This window comes from Coenobita brevimanus, chromosome 17 (assembly GCF_032717465.1).
Source record: "Coenobita brevimanus isolate Jiangsu-jjx chromosome 17, ASM3271746v2, whole genome shotgun sequence".
Lineage (NCBI taxonomy): Eukaryota > Metazoa > Arthropoda > Malacostraca > Decapoda > Coenobitidae > Coenobita > Coenobita brevimanus.
Window position 1 is genome coordinate 11,134,600 of NC_136970.1, and position 14,691 is coordinate 11,149,290.

At 43.9% G+C, this 14,691-nt stretch overlaps 1 non-coding gene across 1 annotated transcript; it reads right to left on the reverse strand.

Moving 5' to 3' along the window:
- Positions 1 to 14,358: 14,358 nt before the first annotated feature.
- Positions 14,359 to 14,477, reverse strand: LOC145391288 (5S ribosomal RNA). Its single transcript, XR_013895803.1, has one exon. It is a non-coding gene; the product is annotated as a 5S ribosomal RNA (ribosomal RNA).
- Between the last annotated feature and the right edge of the window lie 214 nt (positions 14,478 to 14,691).

The following is a 14,691-nucleotide window of genomic DNA, read 5'->3' on the forward strand; positions in this document are numbered from 1 at the left end:
TTTAGAGGATGAAGCGCTTGAAAGGATAAAACAGGGAAGAAAGGTTGCTGATTCATTGAAAACAGTGATAAGAAACAGGGAGGTGAACATGGAAGTTAAAAAGTCACTGTATGATGGTACTGTGATACCACTTCTAACGTATGGCAGCGACGCTTGGACCTTGTTGGAAGGACACAGGTCAAAAGTGAGAGTGGAAATGAGTTACTTGAAAGGAGCCTGTGGAGTTACATGGAGAGACAGACTGACAAATAAGGAATTGAAGGAGCGTTGTGGTGTGGATGTGGATGTGATAGGAAGGTCTAGGAGAAACACACTGAAGTGGTATGGCCATGTGGAGAGGATGAAGAGTGAAAGACTAACGAGGAGAGTGTATGCAAGTGACGTTGAGGGGAGGAAAGGGATGGGGAGACAGAGGATGAGATCGAGGGATGCAGTAGGGAGGTATATGAGAGAAGGGATACAAGTTGGGGTAAGGGCAGCGAAATGGCAGGAGGCAGGGCGGCATGGAGGCGATTTTTTTTAGGCCATCCCTTAAGCGATTAAGGAGTCTGGCTATAGATGGATAAATATAGGTACTCTGTATGACATTCTTGGGTACCATGCTAAAAATCAGTGAACATTATTTAAAGGAAATTTCATTTCTATTTGTTCTTTCCACAGCCGGGCTAAATATCTTAATTTTAATTTACCCAAATTTGTTTTCGTGTCGTTAATCAAAGTTCAATCTCTATCCCTCGTTATATGTAAATTTTATTCTTTAACTATCGCCTTTAATCTCTTCCCTAATTATCTTCTTCATCCCTTTATATATATCCTCCTTCAGCCCTTCAGTTTCTCCCGTAATGTTAACTTCCTTCTTTATCCTCTTCAGTCTGTCGCCTAATACGCCATCATCCATCACCATACATCCCACAGTTTTTCATCCCTTTTGTGAAGTCGTCTCCACATCACTGGGGCCATTGGGAAGCGCGGGTGTTGGTGAATAGAGAGATGCGAAAAGAATTGACTGACATAAATGAGTGACTGACATAACTGAATGACTAGCATAACAGAGTGACTGGCATAACAGAGTGACTGGCATAACAGAGTGACTGACAGAACAGAGAGACTGGCATAACAGTGTAACTGGCACTGCAGTGTGATTGGCTTAAAAGAGTGACTGGCATAACAAAGTGAAGAAAGGGAGAGGAGGGGAAGGATTCTTGTAGGATATCATTGACTGGCATAACAGTGAGGGAGACAAGGGGAGGGGAATGACACGTGTAGGATAACAGTGACTGACATAACAATGATGGAAGGGGGGGGGAGGATATGTATGGATAACGGTGACTGGAACAACAGTGAGAGGGGAGAGGAAAGACACACGTAGGATAACAGTGCCTGGTATAACAGTGAGGGAGGGAAGGGGTAGGCTAATTCGGTCATATATTACTAACTATTGCTGATGACGTCGTGAATAACCCATGGTAGTCATCACTGCCACACTGATGGAAGTTACCATAAATTTTGATTTCCATTTTCTTATGGTTGTCCTTGTTTAACCTTGCAGTCATTTTTTTTTTTTTAACAATTATTTGCTTACCGGTATCTAAATTGTGACTTAGTTAAGTTTTATGTTTTTCTGAGTCCTCCTGTTCTATGTTGTTGTGGTGTTGGCGACTTTTTTAAATTGGACTTTTTTTCTGCCATGCAAAAGCCTGCAAGTTTCTTTTAAACAGTAGTCTGGTTATAGATGAACTATAACAGTGAGAATTATTGTCTGAATAGCTGAATGTCAGTTCATCTGTCCATAAATATGATTATAAAGGAAACGATGACTGAATAATGGAGATCACGACCACAGCATTAGGATATTGAGGTATATATTGGTGTGCATTATTGAAATTTTACTTTGCAACAAGATAGATAGATAGATAGATAGATAGAGAGAGAGAGAGAGAGAGAGAGAGAGAGAGAGAGAGAGAGAGAGAGACAGACAGACAGACAGACAGACAGACAGAGACAGAGACAGAGACAGAGACAGACAGACAGACAGACAGAGACAGAAACAGACAGACAGACAGACAGAGACAGAAACAGACAGAAAGACAGACAGACAGACAGAATACCTGATATCAGATCCCTTTTAGACCGATACTGAGGTAGGTGATGTGGTGTGGTGTGGTGTGGTGTGTTGTAGTGTGTGGTGGCGTATGAGTGTTAATTACACAGTGTAGGGAAGGTGGGTGCACAGGGAAGGGCAAGGGGCGGGGCAGGAGGGTAAGCAAGGAGGGGTAGGGCAGGGAAGGAGGGGTAGGGGAAAGAAATGGGGGTAGGGGAGGGAAGGGGGGATTAAAAAAAAAAAAGTAAGAAGGGATGGGGAAAGAAGGAAGATGGGGGAGGGAAGGAGGGATGACAAGTGCAGAGGAAGGGAAGGAGAGGGAAGGGAATTGGAAGGAGGGAAGGAAGGAAGGAATAAGGGTGATTAGGGGCTGAGGAAAGGAGGGGTAGGAGAAAACGGAGGGAAATGGAGGGGGAGAAAATGTTAGTGGGAGTGAGAAAGAGGAAGCAATAGGTGACTGAGAGAGGGGGAGGAAGCGAGTGGGGGAAGGCAAGGAGAGAAGGAAATCGGGGAAGGCGAGGGATGGGAGGAAGAATTAACAGTTGGAAGAAAGGGAAACTGGAGTCGAGTCAGTGGGGGTTCTGGTCAGAGGTTGCGAGGGATATACAGTACTTGAATTTGCTGAGAGAGAGAGAGAGAGAGAGAGAGAGAGAGAGAGAGAGAGGACATCTCTCAAAAATTTTATCACTCATGTTTTCATAGTCCCTCATCATCCTTTTCCTAGTTTCCCTTCCTGTCTCTCTTCTCTAAATCCCTTCCTTTCTTTGACTGTGCCTCTTCACTCTTCCCTCCCTTTAAGTTCCCTCCATTAGGCCTCACTGACTGGGCCTGGTCTCTACTCTTTGGGTCTTTCATTTTCTTATCCTTTTTTTACTCATCCCTCACCTACCTTGATCTTCCCTCTGCCTCTCTCTTCCTCCTTCCTTGCCTCTGATTCTCATCTTCTCCCCCCCTCTTTCATTACCTGTCATTGTACCTCTCTCGTCATTTGCACTCCTCTCCCATTTATCATATTGCATTCACTTAACTCCCCTTCGTTCGTTCAGCTTCCCTCCCTCTCTCACTCTCGTAAATCTCACTTTTCCAACTCCACCTCTAACTACCTGTCACTGTCTTTTAATTTTACACATGACAATTGAAGCTAATGTACTGTATTTAATAACCCCAGTATATTTGTAAACATTTATGGTGATTAATGCAGTAGTGTCATTCATGGAGTGAGTGGTTACATCCTTGACCGCTGCTTAATATTGTTTTGTAACCACTCTTGAATGCATGGAAGTGATGTTTTCAGCCTCGTGAAATACTGAATGTCATTACATTTAAACATTTCTACAGTCAGACTGTTATATTCGGTTTAGGGGAGAATTCTGGTACTGGAGGGGTTAATGAAAGTTTTATCTAACTCATCCAGAAAAAAAAATGTCCACATGACAATAAAGTTGTCTGTGGAAAACAAGAAAAAAAAATTAAATACCTATATGTCTTACGGTTGAAGGGGCTAAATCACACACACACACACACACACACACACACACACACACACACACACACACACACACGCACACACACACACACACACACACACACACACACACACACACACGTCGATCCCCTTGTTGTCGAAATAATCCAGTTCCCCCTACAGTGCCATACCAGTTTTCACAGTGCTTTTCCTCCCCCTCACATTTTCCCTCACTTCATCCGTGTTTCCTCTTTGCATTTTTACCACTACTTTTCTTCATATCATGAAGTGTGTGTGTGTGTGTGTGTGTGTGTGTGTGTGTGTGTGTGTGTGTGTGTGTGCGCGCGCACGTATTCTGATGATATGCATTAGGGAAGACCATATTACTTGGCCTCCAGTGTGGTTTCTTTCCTCCTGATGGTTGTTATGTGTATGGTATGCAGTGTGTGGCTATGAACTTGGGTGCACTACCATGACATCTTAAATGTCACACATCATGTGTGTGCAGTTGTATGGATGGCCCCATACAGTTGCCACACATCACGTATGTGCATGTGCATTGTGTACATGACAACATGCAGTTGCCACACAGCATTTATGTGCATTGTGTACAGCATAACATTCAGTTGCCTTACACCATGCATGTGCGTTGTGTACATGGCACCATGCAGTTTCCACACACCATGTGTGTGTATTGTGTCCGATGTGTACAGTACATGATAACATTCAATTGCCACACACCATACATGTGCATTGCGTTCATGACACCATGCAGTTGCTCCACATCATGTGTGTGTGAATTGTGTATGTGGCATCATTCAGTCGCCACACACCATGTGTGTGTAATGTGTACGCAAGATAGTGCTTTCTTTGCCTCACTCAGAACACTCCCCATCATCATGTGCATGAGGCTGCGTTGCATATAAGGCTGCATCGTCGGACAGTCCAGCTGTTTCACAATGTCCTCTCTATATACCCTGTTTTCCTATCTCCCCCTCATGTCTTGCGCCCTCTCTCATTCTCTCTCACTCTAGTCTTAAGTCAGTCCTAACTTATCCACTGTGTTAAACACACTTCTCCAAGGTTACACACTTTAAGTCCCTCCGTAATATGTTGCCCTTTCTTGCTCCTCCTGTCCCTCTCCTCTTCTTTTTCCCCTACTGCTGATATGCCAAAGGTCATTTACATTCCCCTCACCCTCATATTTTTTCCTTGATTTTCCATCAATGGGAGGGAAGCAAGGGCAGTGTTTTAATTACACACACACACACACACACACACACACACACATATGTACATATATATATATATATATATATATATATATATATATATATATATATATATGGAGCCTCTACGGTACAGTGGTAAGCGTGCGTTTTCGTACACTGAAGAACGAGGGTTCACGCCCCGCCAGGGTAATACACTTTGGAAGCGTTCTTCTGGCCACGTACTGCATTGGCGGACACAAGGGGTGCTGTGGCTGAACCGGTGTCGCATACTATAAAGTATGCTTGCACCCAGTCGGCTTGCGCGGGCCGATTACACTTGGTTCAGAGACTACACACACATCCAAAGCCACTCCAACACAACAATTACACTTACAAGCACTTCTCACCCTACATACAATCTCTGCTAGACAGCCTGTCCCAAAGAAGGGTGACCACTCCCAACCCTCCAACTGTCGTCCAATTGCTTTAACGTCCTGTATTTCAAAAGTTTTCGAGTCAATTCTCAATAGAAAAATTTTAAGGCATCTTTCCTATCACAACCTTCTTTCCGATCGTCAGTACGGGTTCCGTCAGGGACGCTCCACTGGCGATCTTCTCACCTACCTTTCAGACTCCTGGTCATCCTCCTTTCGGGACTTTGGCGAAAGCTTTGCCATTGCACCTGACGTCTCAAAGGCTTTTGATCGAGTCTGGCATAAATCTTTAATTTCCAAACTGCCCTCCTACGGTTTCTATCCTTCTATCTGTGCCTTCATCGCTAGCTTCCTTTCTGGTCGTTCTATAGCCGCTGTTGTAGACGGCCATCGTTCTTCTCCTAGATCTATCAACAGTGGTGTTCCTCAGGGCTCTGTCCTATTACCAACTCTCTTCCTTTTATTCATCAATGATCTTCTAAGCTGTACATCTAACCCTATCCACTCATACGCTGATGACTCCACCCTTCACCTTTACATTCGGTTCCCGCAAAGCCCATCTCAACAGTTACTTCAACAAACAAGGGATGAGGCTATGGCACACCTAATGTCTGACTTGGCTCGTATCTCTGACTGGGGTAAAAATAATATGGTTGTCTTTAATGCATCTAAAACTCAGTTCTTACACCTATCAACCCGACAAAATCTTCCACAGGTATACCCATTAATGTTTAATAATATTCAGCTTAATCCTGCATCATCCTTGAACATGCTTGGGGTTTCATTTACTCGGGACTTATCTTGGAAAGATCATATTACATCTCTGGTAAAATCTGTTTCCATGAGATTGGATGTGCTAAGCCGACTCAGGTCTTTTTTTACCCCTGCACAATTGTTGACTCTATACAGGGGTTTTATCCGCCCCTGTGTGGAGTACAACTCTCATGTGTGGGGAGGCTCCCCACATACAGCTCTTCTCAATAGGGTGGAGTCAAAGGCTTTACGTCTCATTAACTCTCCTCCTCTTACTGACTCCCTTCAACCTGTCTCTTTGCCGCACTGTTGCATCTTTATCTTTTTTCTACCGCTACTTTAATGGTCACTGCTCCTCTGAACTGTCTGCTTGCATTCCTCCACCTATACGATGGGCGCGTTGCACCCAACTGGCAGCAAACTCTCATCCCTTTTCTGTCCAACTCTCTAATGCAAGAGTTAACCGTTACTCCCAGTCTTTCATTTATGCAACAGGTCAGCTCTGGAACTGTCTCCCTCTGTCTGTATTTCCTGCTGCCTATGATCTCCAGTCTTTCAAACGCAGTGTGTCCAGGCATCTCAAAATGATCGGATCTTGAATTTGGCTCTCTATTGTATTGTGTTTTTCTCTTGGAGTGAACTGTTACTGCGGGCTCATGGCCTTTGGTTCCTTCTTCCTCGCATAAAAAAAAAAAAAAGCCTAAGCCACTTGGTAGAGATACATTGGCTGTATCGTCCCCACTTCGGTAGTGATAGGCCGGTCCTGCAGTGGACACTCAAACTGCTGATGAGATGATATATATATATATATATATATATATATATATATATATATATATATATATATATATATATATATATATAACATATTTTTCCTTTATAATACATAAGAAAATTGTGGTGACGCGCACGCGAGTGCATATGAATGTGTGTGTGTGTGTGTGTGTGTGTGTGTGTGTGTGTGTGTGTGTGTGTGTGTGTGTGTGAGGATATGTAATTGTGACTGTTTGAGTTTGCATATTTTCGTGTGTGCGTGGGTGATCCATGACAAAGGCAACGTGAAGCAAAGAACATGAGAGGACCAGGGAATAGTGAGAAAATCTGCAGTTACAAGTGAAGCCCTGGAGAACTTGCTTATACTGCCCACTCACACGCCTTCACCCTTCCGTCCCTAACTAACCTCTCACCTTTCCTACCTTCTCCATCCCTACTGTCACCCTTCCTACCCTTACTTTTCCCTTCAACAGTGTTCTCTACCTCCTCTCTAGCCTCACCATTCCCTCCAGTTCTTAACCTCTCTCCCTCCCTACCTGAACCGTTCCCTTACACAGTATTCCGTCCCCCGTCCCCACTGCCACCCTTCCCTTTCACAGCGTTCCTTACTCCATCCCTACACACAGCCCTCCCGTCCTGCTTCCTATCCTCTTCCTGCCCCTCACCCACACCTTCCCTCCGCACCCAAACCCTTCCCTTCCACAGTGTTCCCTGACCCCTCCATGCCCTATACCCAAACCTTTCCACACCAGCCTGACACTTCCCTCACTCACTCTTCCTTTCCCCCTCCTTTTCTTCCCCTCAGTCACACTCTTCCTCCCCTCTTTTCCATCACTCTCCTCTTCCTCCGTCTTTCGCAAACACTGCCCCTCCCCTTTCTCACCCTTTCCTCCCACACTACTCCCTCCTTCCCCAACCTAACCATTCCTTCCCACACTCCTTACATCCTCCCTCCTCTTTTCTCCCTACCTCCTCTCTCGTGTCCTCTTACCTCCTCCATCCTCTCTCCACCTCATTCTTTTCCTCTGCAGTATTCCCTTACCTCCTGTTACTTTCACAATGCTGTGTGGTGGAATTTAGTTAAACCTTGATCTGATCATTTACAGCATATTCCAGTGTAGAAGTTTTAGACAGGGATAGATAATTTTACAAGTGTTAGGCACAATACAGTCATACAAGCACACACACACACACACACACACACACACACACACACACACACACACACACACACAGGGGGAGAGAGAGAGAGAGAGAGAGAGAGAGAGAGAGAGAGAGAGAGAGAGAGAGAGAGAGAGAGAGAGAGAGAGAGAGAGAGAGAGAGAGAGAGAGCAATAGAAACAGCGAGTGAGAAAGCATTCAGATATCGTGGACTCTTTAGACTAAATGGACTCAACACTGGCTTCGCACCTGGCCAGCCTTCCACATGCCTGCACCTGCTCCTCCACCCACGCAAAATTAGGGCCACCGGGAACGGTAACTATCCTCTGATATTTTCCTGTTTTTTTTTTTTTTATCTTTTCCATCCTATTTATTCTTCGTGTCTTTCTGATATTTCCATGGTATTTAGCAATTTCCTTTATTAATTGGTTTCCCTGGTTTCTAGGCTATACTCTTATTTTTCTTCTATGTCCATCAATCCTGTCCCGTCATTTTTTACATTTTGACGTCATATTTTTGCCCTCCCCCCTCCTCTCTCTCTCTCTCTCTCTCTCTCTCTCTCTCTCTCTCTCTCTCTCTCTCTCTCTCTCTCATTCCATTATATCTTATATAATGTGTGTGTGTCTTCCCTCATACCTCCTATTTTTGGTCTTGTTCTTTTTCTCTCTCCTTATCTCTTTCTTTTCTTCCTCCATACCTCTTTTTTTCTGTCTGTCCACCTTTTTCTGTTTCATTCTTGTTCGTCCATTTCAACACTCCTTCCGACCATTGTTATTATTTCTGATGCTCACTTTGTCTCTTCGTATCTCAGTTCTTTCCTTTCTCATCTTCTTTTTTTCTGTTATGATTTTCCTACTCCCTCGCACTATATATTTCATCGTTCATCCTTCTCTTATCTCTTTTATCTCTCTCTCTCTCTCTCTCTCTCTCTCTCGTCTGCTTCAGTAACCAAATATTTGTGTCTGTTTTGCATAATGGTATTTTTTTTTAATTTTCGGAAGGAAAATTATTGTCAAAAATTGCATACGGAATTTCGTTTGTGGGTTTGAGAAATTTAAAGACTGGCGGAAGGACTGAACATGATACCGTGTGTTCTCTGTCAGTATTAAGAAATCATAGCATCGCTACGCTGTTGCAACCCTCCACTGACCAAGCACATACTTCTTACCTCTCTGCACATCTAACCAAGCGCATAACGCCCCCCCTCCATCTTTTCTTTTAAAGGCAAGAGTTAACCGTTACTCCCAGTCCTTCATTTATGCAACAGGCCATCACTGGAACTATCTACCTCTGTCTGTATTTCCTACTTCCTATGATCTCCATTCTTTCAAACTCAATGCGTCCAGGCATCTCGAAATGATCGCACCTTGATTTTGGCTCTTTTTTGTATTTTTTTTTTTTTTTTTTATTGAAAGAACGGTTTACGGGCTCCTGGCCTTTGGTTCCTTCTTCCTTGAATAAAAAAAAAATCCCGAGCCTTTCACATTCCTTGCGCAGGTCGCATTGGAATATATGGGAAAATTTTTGTTTTACTTTTTCATTATTTTCAGAAAAAATAAAACTACTTAAGACACAGCATTCTACCTCTCAAAAGGCACCAGTTCACACTGACACATAACTATGTGAAATTTCATGACTTTATAGTGTACAATTTCTGAGCTTACGCCATGCCAGCCGCCCTGCCACCCAACACTACGGACGGACATCTATTCATGTCAGTGATCACAACACCCTCCTCTGATTTTGTCAGGTCTATCTATCTATATACCTAGGCTGCTTCCCCCAAGGAAAGGGAGGTAGCCGAGACAGGACGACACACTCCCCATTTACTCATCCATTCAAACACATTCATTCACATCTTAGCCCCAAAGGGGAGAACGGACAGATCCTCACCGCACCACACTGCACAAGGGTCAAGTGCGCAATGCAATCAGTAACATCCGCAGCAGGGCCCGACAGCAGAGCTGGTTTACCCCTGCCACATCATAACAGACCCATCCCCTTACCTGCACCTGACCTGAAATAGCTGATCAGACCAAATGCGGGAGAATATCCCCTCAGGGCTGCCTCATCACTTATTCATTCACAATTTCTCTCCATTTATTTCTGTCACGCACAGCCATTCTTCCTTGCTCAACAGACATCCCTCTCGCATCCAGCGCTCTCTTCACACTGTCCATCCATCCTATTTGTGGTCTTCCTCTCAGCCTTACACCTCTCACATCAGATCTAGTTATCTTTTTCACCAATCGCTCATTATCCGTTCCCTCCATATGCCCAAACCATCGCAACACCCTCTGCTCTACTCTACCAGCCATCTCCCGAACAACTCCAGTTCTCCTTCGCACTTCATCATTCCGCACTCGATCCATACGCGTCACTCCACACATACTCCTCAGACACCTCATCTCCATTACATTCAAACTTTTCCTCTCTGCTACACCCATATTCCATATGTCAGCCCCATATAATGCAGTCGGTACCACAACACCCTCATAAAGCCTTCTCTTTACATCCATTCTAAGTGAACGACATCTAAACACTTTTTTCATTCCTCCCAGCACCTTTCCTACTTCATTTATTCTAAACTTCACTTCTGCATCTATTCTTCCATCCACAGCAAAATGTGACCCTAGATATTTAAAACATTCTATCTCCTCAAGCAACTCGCCATTCAAAACTATATTCATCCCCCTACCATCTACCAACCTCGTACACTTCATCACTTTACTTTTATTCTCATTTACTTTCAATTTCCTCCTTTCACACACCCTTCCAAACTCCTCTACCAACTGTGTCAATCTCTCCTCTGAATCAGCCACCAGTGCAGTATCATCTGCAAACAGCAGCTGCTTCAGATTCCACTCTCCACCATCAACATTCACCAGACTCAGACCTCCACCTAAAACTCTTGCATTCACCTCCCTTACAACACCATCCATGTAAATATTAAACAACCAAGGCGACATCACACATCCCTGTCGCAGCCCCACTCTCACAGGAAACCAATCACTCACAGCATTTCCCAGTCTTACACACGCTTTACTATTTACATAAAAACTTTTCACCCCTTTTAGTAACCTACCAAGTCCATACAATCTTAAAACGGTCCACAAAGCCTCCCTATCAATTCTATCATACGCTTTCTCTAAATCCATAAATGCCCAAAACACATCCTTGCCTTTTGCTAAATACTTTTCACACACTTGTCTCACCGCAAACACCTGATCCACGCATCCCCTCCATCTCCTAAAGCCACACTGCTCATCACCAATCACTCCCTCTGTACCCTCTCTAACTCTCATAATTAACACTCTTCCATACACCTTACCTACAACACTCAACAGACTTATACCCCTAAAGCTAGTACATTCATACTTATCACCCTTGCCTTTATACAACGGGACCACACAAGCACTTGCCCAGTCAACTGGCACCATACCTTTCACAAAGCACACATTCAACAATCTTACTAACCAGTCAACAATAGTCACTCCACCACCCTTCAGGCATTCCACAGCACACCCATCCATACCTGCAGCTTTCCCTGTTTTCATCTCCTTTACTGCCTTCTCCACTTCCTCCTTTGTGATCAAAGAATCATTCAACTCTCCCAACACATTTATTCCTTGCACCCTTCCATCCGCAACAATCTCAGCCACCCTTTCCTCCTCTACATTTAACAGTCTTTCAAAATACTCTGCCCATCTTTTCCTTACTGCATCCATCTCAGTTAACATCCTTCCATCCTCTGCTTTTACTCGTTCTTCCTTCCCAGACTCTCTCTTTCGTACCCTTTTCACCTCCTTCCAAAACATTTTCTTATTCTGTTGAAAATTCTCTGTCAGCCGCCTACCCCACCTCTCATCTGCTGCCACTTTAGCATCACGCACAGCCCTTCTCGCCCTGTTCCTTTCCTTATACCTCTCATATGACATCTCATCCTTCCTCTGCAGCCACACTTCATATGCACGTCTCTTCTCAGCCACAGCCATACTTACTTCCTCGCACCACCATTCACTTCCTTTTCTTACACCACCACTCACACGTCTCACACCACACACCTCTTCTGCATGCCCCACCACAGCACTCTTAAATAAATGCCACTCCTCCCCCACACTGCCATTTTCCCGATCTTTCACTGCGTTCCAATCATCTTTCAATTTCTCCTGATAATCTATCTTTTTCTCTCTTTTATCCAACTCACTCACTTTCAAAACCTCCCTGCCACACCTAACCCTCCAAGCTCTCACCCATCTCTTACCTCCTCTTAACTTTCCCTCCACCAGGTAGTGGTCAGACATACCTCCACCCTCCCCTCTCAGAACTCTCACGTCCAACAATCTTCCTATTACATTCCTAGACACAACCACATAGTCCATCAAAGCTCTATCAACAACCCTTCCACCCTACTGTTTCACCCATGTATACTTATAAATATCTTTCTTCTCAAACAGCGTATTTCCAATCACCATCTCGCTCAACACACATCGCTATCATTCGCTCCCCATTTTCATTTCTTCCAGGCACACCATGCATACCAACTACACCTTCAACTGCTACATTTCCCACTCTAGCATTCAGATCTCCCATCATTACCACATTCACAGGTAGAGAGTAAAAAAAAAAAAAATGTATTCGATTAGTGGGTATCTGAGAGGGAGGAGGTTAGGCTGTATGGGTTTGTGTGTGTGTGTGTGTGTGTGTGTGTGTGTGTGTGTGTGTGTGTGTGAGAGAGAGAGAGAGAGAGAGAGAGAGAGAGAGAGAGAGAGAGAGTGCTTGTTGCAAGTTGAAGGAGAAAAATATCTAATTGGATCAACCAGGGAGCGAAGTAGAAAGTTAAGTGTAAAAAGTGAGGAGGAGAGGGGGTTGGGGTATGGGTGGGGATGGGGTGGGAGTGTGTCAGGTTGGAGTAAGTCTTTTGTTGCCAGTCATCCAATGCAGTGGACTTATGCACGGATAGTAGATGCCAGGTCATTCACCTTACAGAGAGAGAGAGAGAGAGAGAGAGAGAGAGAGGGTAACCTTTATCCAGACTGACTGTATCAAGCCATGAATTCTGTGTGTGTGTGTGTGTGTGTGTGTGTGTGTGTGTGTGTGTGTGTGTGTGTGTGTGTTTGCTGGGTATGAGATAGAGGTGGGCGATCACTGAGTAGGTACATTGGGAAAACTTTGTAGCAGCTATATGATAGTATTAATAATAATAATAATAATAATAATAATAATAATAATTTTGTTCTTAACAGCATTTTATCACAGCTGCCATTGTTATAGTTTTGTTCAGTAATTTTTTTATATAACTCCGCTATCAGAGCAATTCTTGCTGCACTGAAATAGATCATCTTGTGGAGTAGGTTATGAGTGAAAGGAGGTCGTTATTTAATTCATTCATTCAGAGAGGAGCTTCTGGACCTGGATACAGTCATGTGGGGTAGTAAGAATAACATTAGAAAGGTTTTGTTGTTGCAAACGTTTACCAACCTTTTACAACAGCTGTGATTGTTATAGTTTTCTGCCCCGATAACAGCGAGATTGTATAAATATCGGAATATCGTGAAGGCAGAGGGGGGGAATAGGGGAAAGGGAGAGTAGGAAAGAAAGCCAACGAGCACACAGCCATTGACCTTACGAGGTTGTTTGTTACGCATGAAGAACAAGAACAACGACAGGATTCTGTATTCGCCTTTCCTTGACTTTCCTGCCAAAACTGGTTTTGCTTACTACACGGAACTGGTCTTGAGTTTATTTGTGAATCCTGGTATTGTTGGTTTTATATGAAGATATGACGGTGCTGAGTATAAAAGTGGCTTTGCAGTTATTGAAGAAGGTTTATCACCAACACCATCAACACCACGACCAGTACCACAGCTAATGATGTCATCATTGCCACCATCACCTCTGTAATTGTGTTTATACCATTGTCTTTATCCCATTGTGTTTATACCATTTTTTTTTTTTTAATGTGCCCGACTCTGGGCATAGGCTTCACAGCCTGCTATCAAGGCCCAGCAGTCCTCCTACATACCATACACCTCTACATGTCACCACTTCGGCTCTAACACCCATCGTCCATGTTGAATACTGCTAGGGCTGTCTCATACAGGACTGGTGTATTGGTATTAGCGGAGGTATTTTTACGACATGTCGGCGGGTCTTCTGGTACATCAGTAAAGCCTGATTTAATGAAATTCAAATCCTGAAACTGTTCCCTGCCCCAGCCAGGATTTGAACCTGGGTCCGTTAGAACTGCAGGCCACCTCTCTACCGATTGAGCCACGCCTCCCCCATTGTGTTTATATAACTGTGCATAAATATACCATTGTTTATATCATCGTGATCATTCATTCATTCATTGCCAGACGCCATGTATCCCAAACGGGGTGGCCAAGGGCTTAGAGTTAATTGTTTTACAGGGAGAGGCACTAATCCTCCACCAACCCCACTTGACACGTAGGGATGTGCCAACAGCATCTGGTGTTCCCAGGCGGTCACCCATCCAAGTACTAACCAGACCCAACGTTGCTTAACTTCGCTGATCGAACGGGAAGCGGTGTACTCAACGTGGTATGGCCGTTTACAGCTGTGTTTATACCAGTGTTATACCTTTGTTTATAACATTGTGTAATGTCTTTGCTTATACCATTGTGTTAATACCATTGTATTTATACCGGTGTGTTTATACCACTGTGTTATGCCTTTGTTTATACCATTGTGTTTTTACCGCTGTTTTTATACCATTGTGTTATGCCTTTGTTTGTACCATTGTGTTCATACCATTGTGTTATGGCATTG